At 37.4% G+C, this 14612-nt stretch overlaps 2 long non-coding RNA genes across 2 annotated transcripts; both read left to right on the top strand.

Moving 5' to 3' along the window:
• Positions 1–9643: 9643 nt before the first annotated feature.
• On the top strand, positions 9644–10281 carry LOC122054020. The gene is made up of 3 exons (XR_006132514.1): positions 9644–9822; positions 10021–10086; positions 10263–10281. It is a non-coding gene; the product is annotated as an uncharacterized LOC122054020 (long non-coding RNA).
• A 120-nt stretch (positions 10282–10401) lies between these two features.
• Positions 10402–12848, top strand: LOC122054019. The gene is made up of 3 exons (XR_006132513.1): positions 10402–10517; positions 10579–10663; positions 12817–12848. It is a non-coding gene; the product is annotated as an uncharacterized LOC122054019 (long non-coding RNA).
• Positions 12849–14612: the final 1764 nt, after the last annotated feature.

Genomic DNA, 14612 nt, shown 5'->3' with positions numbered 1-14612 from the left:
CCCTTGACCAAGGTTTTGGCACAGAGAAAGCATGATGGTCACACTATGTCATTGGGGCTTAGAGCCTACACTGATTGGCACTAGTGCTAGTGGGAGATTGTTAGTTAGAGCCCTAGAGCCAATCATTTGATGATTGTATTATGGACTGTTGTATCATATTCTTATATAAATAAAAGTATTTATTTTGGTTATTATATTTACTTGTATTGGTGTCAAATAACTATGTATAATAGCGTCCTTGAGTAGAGGGTTCTTACCTATATCAATCGGTTAGTTGAACCGATAATGAGATGATATAGGAAACACTACTCTTAATCATTCCTAGTTGAGTATTAACATTCAGGGACAATGTTAATGCGACGAGACTAGCATGTAGGTCAACTCGATAACTTGATCTCACAAGTCATGGATATAGAGATATCAAGTTGACACATGAGTATGCATTGGAGAATGTATACTGAATGACCCACCATGAGAAAGTATCATGGATCGTTATATGAGTGTCATATACTTTCTCATGTGGCTATTAGTATGACTATTAGTCCTTGGACCTGAAGTCACCATGGTTCCTACATAAGGAGTTACGTACTTTGGTTTCGTCAAATGTCACCCGTAATTGGGTGGACTATAAAGGTAATTACTGGGTATGTAACAAATTATGCGGAGGGATGTGAGTGATGTAGATGGGATCCTATATGACGGGAGTGACATCGATATTCTTGATAAAGTGACAAAACGAAGTGCATGGTCATTCCCAAATGAATCAATATGAGATATTGAGCTCATTTGATTTAGTAAGTCTACTTGGAGTTCAAGATTTAGATTGGTCAGAGGATGACATGGTCTGTGCCTCACATTGATCAATCTAGATGTCTAGGATAGAAGGACACTTGTCATATATTGTGAGGAGTCATAATTAGTAGTCACAAGGTGATGTTGGATCTCAACATTCTTGTAACTTGGGTAGTAATGATGTGTTGCTAGATATCGCTCATTACTTATGCTCCTAAATGGGTTTAGGGGCATTGCCAACGTTACAAGAACCTATAGGTCACACACTAAGGATAATTAGATGGAGATTAGGTTCATATGATGAACCAAGAGGATTAGGTTCATGTATTGAACCAAATTGGATTAAGAGTAATCCAAGTTAGGCTAATTAAGTTGGACTCAAGTTGATTCATGTGTTCAATGAGTCTAATTTAGATTATGACTCATTGAATCAATTTAATTAAATGAATCAGATTCATTATATTAAGTTGGTTTGAATCAAATGGTTAGATTAGATCAACTATGAGAGAGATTTGGTCAAGTTTGACTTGACTTGAGAAGGAAGATGAAAGGTCAAGTTTGACTTGACCATTTGCCACCTCATTTGTGAGTTGGCAATAGGAGGACTAATGATGATGTGCCACATCATCAAAGTAAGCACATTTGTGTGCCACATCATGGAGGTTACAAACCCCTTTCCATTTAATGTGGCCGGCCACATTAATTGTAAGGGAGTTACAATTATGGCCGGCCACTCAAAATGAATGAGAATGAATTTTTTTATTCAAGGCATTCATTTTATCTTCTTCCTCCTTGAGCTCTTTCTTCTCTCCCTCTCATCCTACCTTGGTCGAACCCTACTAAGGTGCTAGCACACTTTAGTTTGGTTTTCTCCCTCTTTTGTTCATGTGGATACGTGTAGAGGATTGTCTACTTTGACAATCTTGAGATTCGGCACCTTGGACGAGCGGGATTCGCGAAGGGCGCGCATCAATGGTAAAAACTCTTAACCATCTAGAACTCTAATGTAGATCTAGAGTTAGTAAACTCATACTCGAAGGTTTTTCGAAATTTTATTCTTCGCATGAATCCGGTGACGGGGGTTTCGGGGTTTCCGCGAACCGAAAAAGTGATTTTCGCGGCCCGAAAAGTCCAACAATCTAGTCCGTCCGATCGGCAAGGGGACACAGGGACAGAGAAATTTGGGGACAGAGGATCCGAACTCCTAAGTCTCCTCCTTTAATCACATTAAAAATAGGGGTAAGCTCTGAATAGAACTCGAAATAAATTTAAATAAGGGATAATACTACAGTGACTATCACAAAAAAAAACATTCTAAAAATCTAGATTTTTACAAATTATAAACCAATTTAATAAAAAAATTTGAGAAATATTTCTCTTTATAGAAAAATTCTAAAAATTATTATAGGGGTAAAATAAACATAATTAAAGCTATATAAATTTCATGAAATTATGAAATTGTTTTTCACATAAATAAAATATTTTCTAAAAAAGTTGGTTTTGTAAAAAAATATTTAAAAATAGTTTTTAAGCTAAAAAAAATCATGAAAATTTTTCTGAAAATATAATAGAGCATGCATATTTTAAAAAACATTTTTTTAAAAAAAATTAATATTAAAATTTTACATTTGGACAAATAATTCATATAAAATTCTCCAATGGTCAAAAAAAAATTAAAAAAAAAAATCCTTAGATAGAGAAAATGATAGGGTTTCACAAAAAAAAATAAGTTTTGCAAAGATAATCCTATGACATAGTGTTTAAATGAAAAATATAAATTTTGTTAAAAAATTTCATAGAAATATAATACAATTGTCAAAAAATTTGAAATTTTTTCTATAGATGAGTATTGAATTCCTCTTTTTTAAAAAAATTAGGATCAAATTTATTTAAACATAAATTATACAAAAAAAATTATTTTGTTAATTCTAAATAAAAAATATTAAAACAATTCAAATGTAAGACATCCATAAAAATTCAATCCAAGCATGATTTTGGAACCTAAAATAGGTCCTTTTCTATTGGATTAGTCAAAAATTTTCTAAGGATATATTTTATTGATAATTTTATAATTTGGTCTTTATGAAATCTAAGATGTCAATTAAGTCCTAAATTATTTCTAATATTTGAAAGAATAAAAGTTGAACATGCATAATTTTTAAAATTTTGTATTTGTTCTTTTAAATTTTCATTTTCTATTTTTAATTTGTTGAAATCTTCCAATCAATAAGATATTGCTAGGGTTCCTTTTAAATCATTATTTTCTTTTAATTATTTTTTATTCTCAATTTCTAATTTACAGGAAGTTTTAAACAGGATTTTTATAAATTTAAATAACTTATCAGGCGGTAGAGATTGCACCTAACTTACGTTGTCGATCTCATCATTTGAGACTCCCCTTGTAGAGCTACTCTCTTATGACATTGCTCCCCCTTCATTGATGCTCTCAATGCTCATTGCAGAAGAACTTGCTTCATCTTCTTCTTCTTGGTGACTTGCCATCAGCGCAAGTCTGGCGTAGGCTTCGATTTCTGATTCTGATAAAGTTTCATCCCACATCGCCTTTAGGTTCTTGTGTCTTTTCTATGTTGGTCTCTTGTCTTTGCTTTTGTCCTTATCCTTATCCTTGTTCTTTAGTTTTGGGCAATTATCTTTCACGTGTCTTTCTCCATTGTAGTGATAGCATCTTACTCTTCTTTTCCTTCTTTTTCCCTACACTTGATTAAACTTATTAGTTTTAAATAACTTTTTATATTTCCTTACCATGAACATCGTTTCGTCATCATCAAGGGATGTTTTAGACTCTTATTCGTCAATTTTTACCTTAAGGGTAATGTTCTGCGTTGTCTTCGTTCTCAGACCTGTATTTCTAGATTCATGAATCTTAAATGTTGAAAATAACTCTTCTAAATCACTTACCTCTAAGTCTCTAGAGATGAAATATGCATCTACTGGGGTTGACCATTCCGAAGTCCTAGGAAATGTGTCAAGCGCTTACCTTACTGAATTTTGGTTGGTTACCTTTTCTTTGAGATTTGTGAGTCCGGTGATGAGCTCCTTGATTCTTGAGTGGAAGTGTGCAATGGTTTCACCTTCTTCTAATCGGAGGTTGCAGATCTGGTTCCGAAGCATGTCTCATCTTACGAGTTTGTCTTCAAACGTACCTTCATGTAGCTCTAGGAACTTCTCCTAAAGTTCCTTTGCTGATTCGTAGGTGTCGATTCTATTGACTTCTTGCGAAGGTAGTACACTCAGTAGATAGAATTTGGTTCGTCCATTTGCTACGAAGTCTGTTGCTCCTTCTTGGTCGATTGACATTTTTCTTTGTCCTTTGGTGCTACAAAATCATATTTCAATATTAGTAATAACTCAAAATCTGTTTTGAAGAATACCTCGATCTTTCTTTTCTACATCGCGAACTCCCCCTCGAACTTAGGTGGGTAGATGCTTGGTCCGGCCATCTCTTGTGCTTCAGTCGGTGGTTAGTCCTTCTGAAAAGTCCTTACTCTGATACCACTTGTTGGTTCTTTACGGTCGCAAGAGGGGGGGGGTGAATTACCCTGCACAAATAAACTCAAACATTTCTCGATCTTTACATCTTGATTAAAACTAACACTTGCATAAAAAGAATTAAAAAACTAAATAAAAAAAAGAGGCACCAAGGATTATTAGTTTGCAATCAGGGGATTATTAATCTAAGACGTTGAAAGCTCACTTTTCAATCTCCTTCAGGTGGAAAAGCCTCTTATAGCAGTTGAAGTACTCAGTTACAAAGCTAAACAAGAAAAGAATCATTTGCAAGTGTTGTATTTACCTACTGGGATCAGGGCTGTATTTATAGCCCTGGTCCCCTCATCAGGGGACCTGGAAGGGTTCCAAGTACCTGAACATGGATAGAAATTTATCCAAATCGTACCGGATAACAACGGGTGGCTTTGCGATAAACTTTCTGGTTTGGGTGCCCAGACGGTGTCGATACAACCCCCCCCCCCTGGGGTGAGGCACCCTGGGGGCGCCTAGACTTGGTCGAGGCACCCCGAGCAGTCAACCTTTTGTTGGTTGTCCAATTTTTCTTTGATTTAGCTTCGTTCGCTTGGATGATTTTGGCCATCCGGAATAGGGCTCATCCGAACTCATTTTTCTACCTTCTCGAGCAACCTTCCGCTCTAGCTTCTCGTCCCTTGGAATCGTCGCACGCTTCCTTCTCATTCGTCAGTGTACTCTTCCGCAACGCCTCGTCCCTCGAATGCACTGAGCTCATCGACTCTCTCCCGTGTCATCCTTCTCGCTAGCTGCGTCTTTCGCTTAACCTCCTGTGCTCCTATGTTCCTGCATACTTAGACACAAGGTGTCAAAATATAACATGACATATCTCTAACTTGGTTGATCACATCAAAATTATCACAGGGTACTTATACTAACTTCTATGCTCGGACAGCTATTAGTAGCTCCAAGTCTTCTTGTGACAAGGTAGTGAGTCCTCCAGCCTCTTCCATCTTCACGTTTCAGATTCAGGTGAAGTTCCCACCAACGAAAACAAATTTGATCATGTATGAAAGCGAGGGAGATGACGCACTGGCTAAGGGTGGCATCGAGGTGGCTTGTATGTTGACTGGGAGAAGACTCTGAGCTGGAAGAAGATAGTGCTAAGCAATCCTGGAGCTAAGAGCTGCGGACATGTTCACACCATAGACGGTGTCAAATTTAATCCTGTTTAAAAGCAAGGGAGATGGTGCATGGCTAGGGGTGGCGTCAAGGTGGCTTGTATGTTGATTGGTAGAAGACTCTGAGCTGGAAGAAGATGACACTAAGTAATCCTGGAGCTAAGAGATACCAACCTATGCACACCATAGATAGAGCCAATAGGAATGTTAAAGTGAGAACCAAGAAGGGGTCCATAAAGTAGGCACTCCGACGCTCAAGTCAAAATAGGCGCCAAGCGAAATGGAGAAGACGATGAATAGTAGAACAATAATGTAAATATGTGAGTGTGAGGATGTGTATGCATTCCTGCGCATACCTGACCAATGGAGAGAATCCACTTTTTATATCACCTCTCATAACCTCTGCATTAATGAGACGGCAAAGAATGTCTGTTGTCAGATGGTAGAGTTTATACAACAACCTTCTTATAAGCGGAGGAAGACATCATTGCATGCATATGTCAAAGTAATGGTATATTCCCTTATAGGTTGTTACGATTCTCTAATAATAATGTCTCCTAGAGAGAGTACGACCAGTTCTAGGTCGACTGGCTATAGATTCAGAGCCATGCTCATGTGGGGAATTGAGCCTCAGCTATCCGACCTATGCTGGGGCCAGATGGATGTAAGCTAAGGGTCATGCTCACGAGTGGGGGAGCTAAGCCTCGTATATCCAACTAGCGCTGGGGCCGAGCGGATGTAAACTAAGAGTCTTACATTTGGAGAACTGGGGAGCTAAGCCCCTAATGTCTGACCGGCCTTTAGGCCGACCGGGTTTATGTTAGTGATTCATAATCCGCTCGGACAATATGTCCCAACGGATTTTATGTTGGGGGTTCATTTTTGTGCTCGGCACCTATACTTGAATATAGAGTTTGGTCCAACTGAGTGATGTGCTAGCATGTCCGATTGGCCTTTTAGTCCAATCAGTCAGAGTACTCGGTGGTGATATTGGATTTATTTCAGCATGACATCGATACGACCCGAGAGTTGACCCCGTCTTGACTTTGAACGACATATCAGTCGACTTTCTTGACATTGAACCCAATTTCCACTACAACAAAAACTGCAAACAACAACACCCCTACGACAACGGTTTTAAGAGAAAGTGTTGCGTATTTGCTCAAAGACAATGATTTTTGCCAAAACCGTTGTCTTTGAACTCCCCATTAAATATAAAAGACAACGGTTTTGGCAAAATTGTTGTCATTGAGCAATATTTTTTTAAAACGACAACACTTTTTACAACGGTTTTATAAACCGTTGTCTTTATCCGCCTTTTTAGCATCTACGACAACAGTTTTGAAAAAACCGTTGTAATTGAATTTGGTCATTTTCCCCCCTCGCTGTTTTCCTTTCCCTCGCTGTTTTCTTTTCGGCGCCGTGTTTTTCCTTCACGCTCCCAAACCTAAGGCAATTTTCTTTCCCTATCCTCATACAATCCCTTCACGCCATCCCGTCGACCACTGGATCTTCCTCCACAATGGTGTGCTCTCCTCTCTCTCTCATTCTCACCCTCACTCTTGATTTATCTACCTTTGCCTCCTAAAGGTTTGAGATAAGCCATGTCCTTGGTGCGCTCCTTGCATCTTCCCCTCTTCTGGCACAAGCCTGGACCAGCTGCCTGCGTGCCAATGCAGGTAGCGCCAACTTCATCATTGATAGGAGCGACGATGCGGTCTTCATCACCTTCTCCGAGACGCAAGCCGTCGCTTCGTCGTCTGGCCTTGGTAGAGGGTTCTTCGAACCTGTTTCCCTATATAGCAACACACACGACATCTTCGCACCGCTGGGAAGAGGCGAGGAGGATGATGACGGGAAGCCGCAGCCCATGCTCCTCCAGGCCAGTGCCCTCCGCTTGTTTATGAGCTTGTACCACAACTCCGAGTTCCAGGTCTGCGCTCGATCTTTTTTTCCTTCAATTAGGGTTTCCTCTGCTTCAGATTCAATCGAATTAGGGTCATTTTTTAAAAAATAATTCACCAAATCGTCTTAATCGTATCATTAATTGAATATGGCGATCATTTTCCACGAGATTTGTTCCTCTAGTTTTTCTTAATGACTTCTTAGATCAGAGAAGAACATGAAAACATACGTCTGTTTCGCATGTAAGCAAGCTTCTTCTGCAGGGTCTATAGCAGACTGCAAAGGCATCAGGATTTTAGCCATGGCATCCTTGTTTATTGTTGTTTCTGTTCATGTCTATAGAACTACAGCAGAGTCGGAGATGCATATTTCTACATTATATGCTCCAAGAAGACTACCCATTTTCTAACAAAGAGAGTCAACAAGTTTCAGTCAAAATAGGCTAATTTTTCCATGCCTGGAGAAGGCAGCAGAATCTTTGATGTCCAAGTAAGTTTGATCTACTTTCCATCATAAAATTAGCATGTGACCTCTTCTATACTCCTTTTGTTGTTTAGTTAGTATAAAGATAAGAAGTTCTGATTTTAAATCATTAATTAGTATTAGGATGGCGCCTAAGCCGCTGGACTACAAGTTGCTGAATGAGAATGTGAAGAAAGTTGCATATGCTATCAAAGGGGAGCTTTACCTGCGGGCTTCGGAGTTGCAGAAGGAGGGGAAGAAGGTTATGATGCTTTCTCATACACAATTTTTGTTGATTGTGCCACAACATGATTTGAGTTAAATAGAATAAATTTTATTGAAAGAGACTCTTATTTCGATTCCTGAAAAGATCTGACTTCGATTGTTTTTTTTTCCATTCTTGTTATCTGGTTGAAGATATCTTCTTGGGTTATTTAGCACTGTATATGTTTGCTTTATTGCTTGTATCAAGATATGAAGTGCACATATGCCTTTGATTCTTTTTATTGTTAGCTTGTTGGGATGCCACTTGTGAGATAAAATTTGAGGTTATAATACTGCACTCCCCTTGCAATTTATTCTTAAGAAACAAGATACAAGTTGGACTTACTTTCCATGAGATTGTTTTTTTTTTGTTGTTTGCAGATTATTTTCACAAATGTCGGGAACCCTCATGCTCTCGGATAGAAGCCATTAACATTTCCCCGTGAGGTTTCCATTTTCTCTTTATTCTTTCTTAAAAACTACTTGTATCAAAGTGTTGATCATTCTTCTCTATTGCTTGACTTAAGGAACTCAGTGAGAAAAAATCATCTTCACAAGTCAAAAATTCCTTGTACATGCAGCAATTTCTCCTTCTCTGTGCTCCCTGAGATAAAGAGACATTTTCCATTAGATTTCTCTTTTTAATTGTGTAATTTTTTACTTATACTATTCTCCAGGTGGTAGAATTGTGCCAAGCTCCATTTCTATTGGATGACCCTAATGTCGGGCTTTTATTCCCAGCAGATGTCATTGCAAGAGCTAAACATTATCTTTCATTGAATTCAGGTGGTTTAGGTATTCACATATTCCTACAATTTTCAACTCGCAGTCTGCTTAAACCTTTTCCTTTTTAATGCAGTCTGTTTCTCAAGCTAAACTACTTTGCAACTTGTTTCCTCTTGTTAACGGTGATCTGGAAAAGAAATGTATTCTGTACTTGTTTGTGCATTTGTAACCCAAGCAATTTTTATGTTGGCCTTTTCATAACATTTGTGTCATATTCCAGTTTTTAGTTGTATCTTTATATGTAACAAACCCAAAACATCATCTGCAGGCCTTGTTATTTTTTTCATGTTGATGAGCAAATATTGTTTTAGTCATTCTGATAAGAATCTCAACTTTCTTTCGAGCAATCAGGTGCATATAGTGATTCTCGAGGACTTCCTGGAATTAGGAAAGAATTTGCAGAGTTCTTTGAAAAATCTATGCATGAGTTGGACTTTTTTATTTCTTCTTCTAACTCTTGACATTTTATATGGTCGATAAGTCATTTGCAAGGGATGTTCAATCGAACTATCAGATTATTAGAAGCAGGTATCGAGCCAGTGTAAGTCCATTTGCATGTCTAAATATCATTTTGTTTATCATTCAGCCACCATATTTTATTATCATCTTTTTTATGCCAGATATGTATTTGACGGTCAACCTCCAGAGCTGAAGAAACAAGAACTTGCCAAAAGACTAATCTTTACAGTTTTGTCATTGTCCCCCTCCTTTTTTTTTTGTTGCAAGATAATGATAATCTTTAAGCTTATTTGATTCTTTAGATATTTAAAGAGGAAAGATGCAACTAACGATCTGAACACAACAATTGAGGTCATTGCTTGTGCATAACAAGTACCTTTATTGGGACTCTTTAGTGTGCTAGAATTTCTTTTGCTGTCTTGGTTACATTTGTTGTTTGCAGACTGGTGATTTGGAGGGAATTGAAAAGTACAGCAAAAGGACTGTCAAGGTAATATTTGATATTGCTATTTTATTGGAAATTACCATGAGGATCTTATTGATTATGATGCAATCAACATAAAGTTAGCATGCTGATTATCTGTTTTCTTCATATGTAACATAGAGTTTCTTTAAATATATTTTGAACTTTCAAATTACTTTCTTGAAGAATTTGATTCCAGTAGATGACTGTAGAGTTTTTTCACAGGTAACCAAGCAACATAATGAAGATTGTAAACGTCTCTTAAGACTAATGGGTGTGCCTACTATTGAGGTAAACTAGTCCACTTTCACTTATTGAATTCTTTATCCTTGCTACAAGAATTTCAACTAGCAATGACACAATTTTACTTTCTCTTGCAAACATTTCCTAAAGCTGCATGTAATTGCTTAATATACAAGTATTGTATCTCTAGTTTTAGAAGCTAAACTCATCTTTCTGATCTAAAGGCACCCTGTGAAGCAGAAGATCAATCCGCAGCTCTTTGCAAAAGTGACAAGGTAAAATGATGCAATGTAACACATTCTATTTTATTTTTTTTAACTTTAATATCCTAAACGTATTTGTTTGTTATCAATCTCTAGGTGTTTGTGGTTGCCTCAGAAAACATGGATACTTTAACTTTTGGGGTACCAAGGTTTCTCCATCATTTAATGGATCCTAGTTCCAAAAAAATCTCTGTGATGGAATTTGACGTTTCAAAGGTATATTTATTCTGTTATTGTTAATTGAATTACTGTATTTATTCTCATCCTTATTTTTCAGGTTCTTGAAGAGCTAAGACTCACTATGGATCAGTTCATTGATTTGTGTATTCTCTCTGGATGTGATTATTGTGATAACATTAAAGGTAAACTTTCTTATGAGATATTGTACATTCAACAAGTTTAACATACAAGGCTAGTACTCTACTGCTTACTGTTTACGAAATTTGATAACTAATGTTCATTCAAATCTCTAGTATGATAATGCTTGTGTGGTTGAATATGGTGTCAGTGCTACAACTGTTCCATGTCTATGTTACTTGGACTTGATATAGTTCAACATGAGTATGATCGCAATCTCTAACATGGCTATTTTTACAAATTGTACATGTGTTCAATAGGATTAGTGATTGTTCACTCTTAGTGTCACTGTTTGAGTGTCATTATCCAAGTATCTATATCCAACGCAGATTTGGGCAGTTATGTCATGCTTTGGAAATTTCCATTTTTTTTTAAATGTTTGGTTGAAGGAAAAAAAACTCTGTTTCTACATTTGATGTTCCATGAAATAAATTATACACATACTGTTGGAACCCCAAGGTTGTTTTGGTGTGATCAACAAGTTAAGTTAGGTCCTGTGTGTTTCTAACCTTGTGTCTAAGTGTGCAGGAGCTTAGGAACACAGGTAGTCGAGCGGAAGACGCAGCTAGCGAGAAGGACGACAGTCCGAGGGACGAGGTGCTGCGGAAGAGTACCCCAGTGGACGAGAAGGAAGCGTGCGGTGGTTCCGAGGGACGAAAGCCGGAGCGGAAGATTGCTCGGGGAGCAAGAGACGCAGCTAGCGAGAAGGACGGCACGCGGTGCGTCTGAGGGACGAAGACTGTGGATGAGTACGCCGGCGGACGAGAAGGAAACACGCGGCGTTTCCGAGGGACGAGAAGCCGGAGGGAAGCCCGCTCGAGAAGACCAGAAGTTGGGTTCGGGTGAGCCCTTTTTCGGATGGCAGAGATCACCCAAGTGAGCGGATCCAGAGGAGAAGAACCGGACCGAGACGGGACAAAACCAGAGAAGAGGTCCCGGACGAAATAGTCAACGGCTGTTGACTTTGGGCTCCGGGGCGCCCGGAACAGTCCGGGGCGCCCGGAGCAGCCCGGGGCGCCCGGAACCCTTCCGGGCGCCCGGACCCAGTATTTTCACTAGATCAAGTCAAAACTCGATCTGAACGTTGGGAGATAAAATTTATCCCCCCCAGGGCGCCCGGAACCCTTCTAGGCGCCCCGACCAAGGCTATAAATATAGCCTTGGTTCAAAAGCTTTTCATCAATTCAGAACTCACGCATTTCTTTCAAACACTTGTACGCTTTCTGTAGTTAGCTTCTGTTGTGCGCTTCAACTTTGTAAGAGGCTTCTCCGCCTGAAGGAGAAATTCTAGTGCGATCATCTTTCTTGGATTAACAACCTCCCCGGTTGTAACCAAGTCAAAACCTGGTGCCTCGTTTTCTGTTCTGATCTTAGTTTATTGCTTTGATTATTTTACAAGTGTCAGTTTAAGAGTTCGAGAAGGGTTGGTTTGTATTTTGATTTTTGCAGGGCTATTCAACCTCCCTTTCTAGCCGGCCTAACGGTCCTACACATACCTTTGCCCAATACCTCATTCTAACATTTGAGGTTACATGACGCTTATTTAGTTGTTTCTGCATTATGCAAGGACTGACGGTTAAATTATATTTTGTGAATACCAGAGTTCTTTTCCTTTCAGACACAGCCTTGATATTCCTCTTCCAATGTGTTACTCATGAATGCAACTGATTGAGAGAGGATTTATTATTATTATTATTAGAACCATATTTTGATAAGGCTCCTTGAGTCACATGGAGTACCTTAGTTGGAAGAGTTTCTCCATTTCTTCTAGCAGTGGCTAACAGTTCCGCAACATGTACAAATAGACACTCAAAGATTATGTTCAAGGGTAGTCATAAGTTTGAGTCAATGTAAAACTTGATGAAGTTGCAAAAAATCCTCTTTAAACCAGTCATTAGTTGAAAACGTAAGAGAAGGAGGAAAATTTGCAATTGTCTATTTTTTTCCCTAACTGGATAAAAGTAGTTTTTTAGTTGCTCTTATTCTTTGGTAGTCATATTTATACTAATTTTGACTATAACCACCTCAAACATGCAACTTCGAGTATAAAATGGTATGTTTCCTTGTATTGCTCATTTTCCAAGAATTCATGTTGTCATGTAGACTATAATCTGGAATTATGGAATTTTATAAGTTTTGTTGAATTTTTCTTTTACAGGTCGGGCAATTCGTGAGGCTTGAGTTTTTTTGATGCAAGAAGTGAACTTTGTTAGCATGTAGCTTGCCTTGCTAATTTGTAAATTAAAAGCGTGCCATATGGAGAACAACAAATGGAAAACATGTGATTTAATGTATATGGAGAACAGTAATGGAAAACATGTGTATTTTGATGAGTAACAACTCATTTTGTATATTTTTGTATATGTGTGGCTACAAGATGAATTATATATGGATGTTTATTTTGGATTTAATGTAGTAAATATTTAGTTTTGTATTGGTGGTTTGCTTATAGTAAAATAAGATTGGTTGTTTGGTATTAATGAACATTAAAGACAACAGTTAAAAATGTTGTAAAAACTATATAAACCACAACGATTTTTTTTGAAAAAAGTGATAAAAGACAACGGTTTTATCCGTTGTAAAATATATTAAAACTGTTGTAAAAAAAAGCAAAACGAGTAAATATTATCTACCACAACAGTTTATATCTGTTGTAAAAAGAGTCTACTACAACGGTTTATTTCTGTTGTTGAAATTAGCTACCACAACGGTTTTAAACCGTTGTTGTATCCTTCGTAGCTAAATTTTGAGCATATATACAACAATGAATAAAAACCGTTGTCAAATGTCTACAAAGACAACGGATTCAAAATCGTTGTCGTAGGGCAATACATTCTACAACACCCTCAGTTACAATGGTTTTTTGACCCTACGACAACGGATAATATCCGTTGTCGTTTGCAGTTTTTGTTGTAGTGTTCAGAGGTCCCACCTTACTCGCCATATTAACTATAGTTAGGGTTGTAAACGAGTCAAGCCACTCGTGAGCTATTTGGATCTTGGCTCGAAAAAAAAGTTTGTTCGAGTGAGTTCTATTACGTTAACGAGTCGAGTTCAAGCCTGATTTTGAGCTGGAAAACATTATCGAGCCGAGCTTGCGCTTAACAGTATTTGGTTCATGAGCTCATGAATATATTCATTTAGAGGCTCACGAATGTGTCCGTTAAGAAGATTACGAACATGTTCATTAAGAAGCTCATTTATCTTTTATAGATAAACAAGCTCAAACTAAGCTCGTTTAATTTTTAAACCAGCTTTGAAAGCTCAAGCTGAAATCGAGCTATTTAATTTTATTACGAGTCAAGCTCGAGTTTAAGAACTAAAGTTTGAATCGAACTCAAGCCAAAGCTCAAGCTTAGGGATAAGGAGCCGAGCCTGAAATTGAGTCTCTTACTGTTCGACTCAGTTCGGCTCATTTACCGCCCTAACTATAGTTATATAAATAATGGAATTAATATCAAACTCAGGATCACTAATTTAATAAATTTATTCAAAAATTTATAAATTTAATTAGAAAATACAAAGGTAAAAAATATTTTGAGATAGTCCGATATAAACAGATGTAAAGAAGATACAAAATTGAAATTAAATAATTAAAGATTTTCAAACTTTCTTGGATGTATGTACTACTATGGCAGGTTAAATATTATGATAAATTATCTCCTTATCTTAAAATTTAATTTTTTAAATATGCAATCCATGAATCAACTTTAATATTATTATAAAAATTTAAACTTTTTGACTTTCAGTCAAAAATTATGTGAGCAAGTTACTCAAACCCAGGGCTAACTTTCTTTACTAGTCAAACTGTCTACCCAAGTTTCAGATTTATTTAAATACATATTATTTTTCAGTAACAACCGGCTGCTATATGGGCAGGGTATGTCCTAATTTTCTATCCTCTCTCGTCCACTATCAAAAACTTGTAATTGTAAGAAGGGTAATAAATTTAAT

Source organism: Zingiber officinale, chromosome 3A (assembly GCF_018446385.1).
Source record: "Zingiber officinale cultivar Zhangliang chromosome 3A, Zo_v1.1, whole genome shotgun sequence".
Lineage (NCBI taxonomy): Eukaryota > Viridiplantae > Streptophyta > Magnoliopsida > Zingiberales > Zingiberaceae > Zingiber > Zingiber officinale.
Note: the sequence above shows the minus strand (reverse complement) of the source record. Positions and strands in the feature narration are given on the sequence as shown.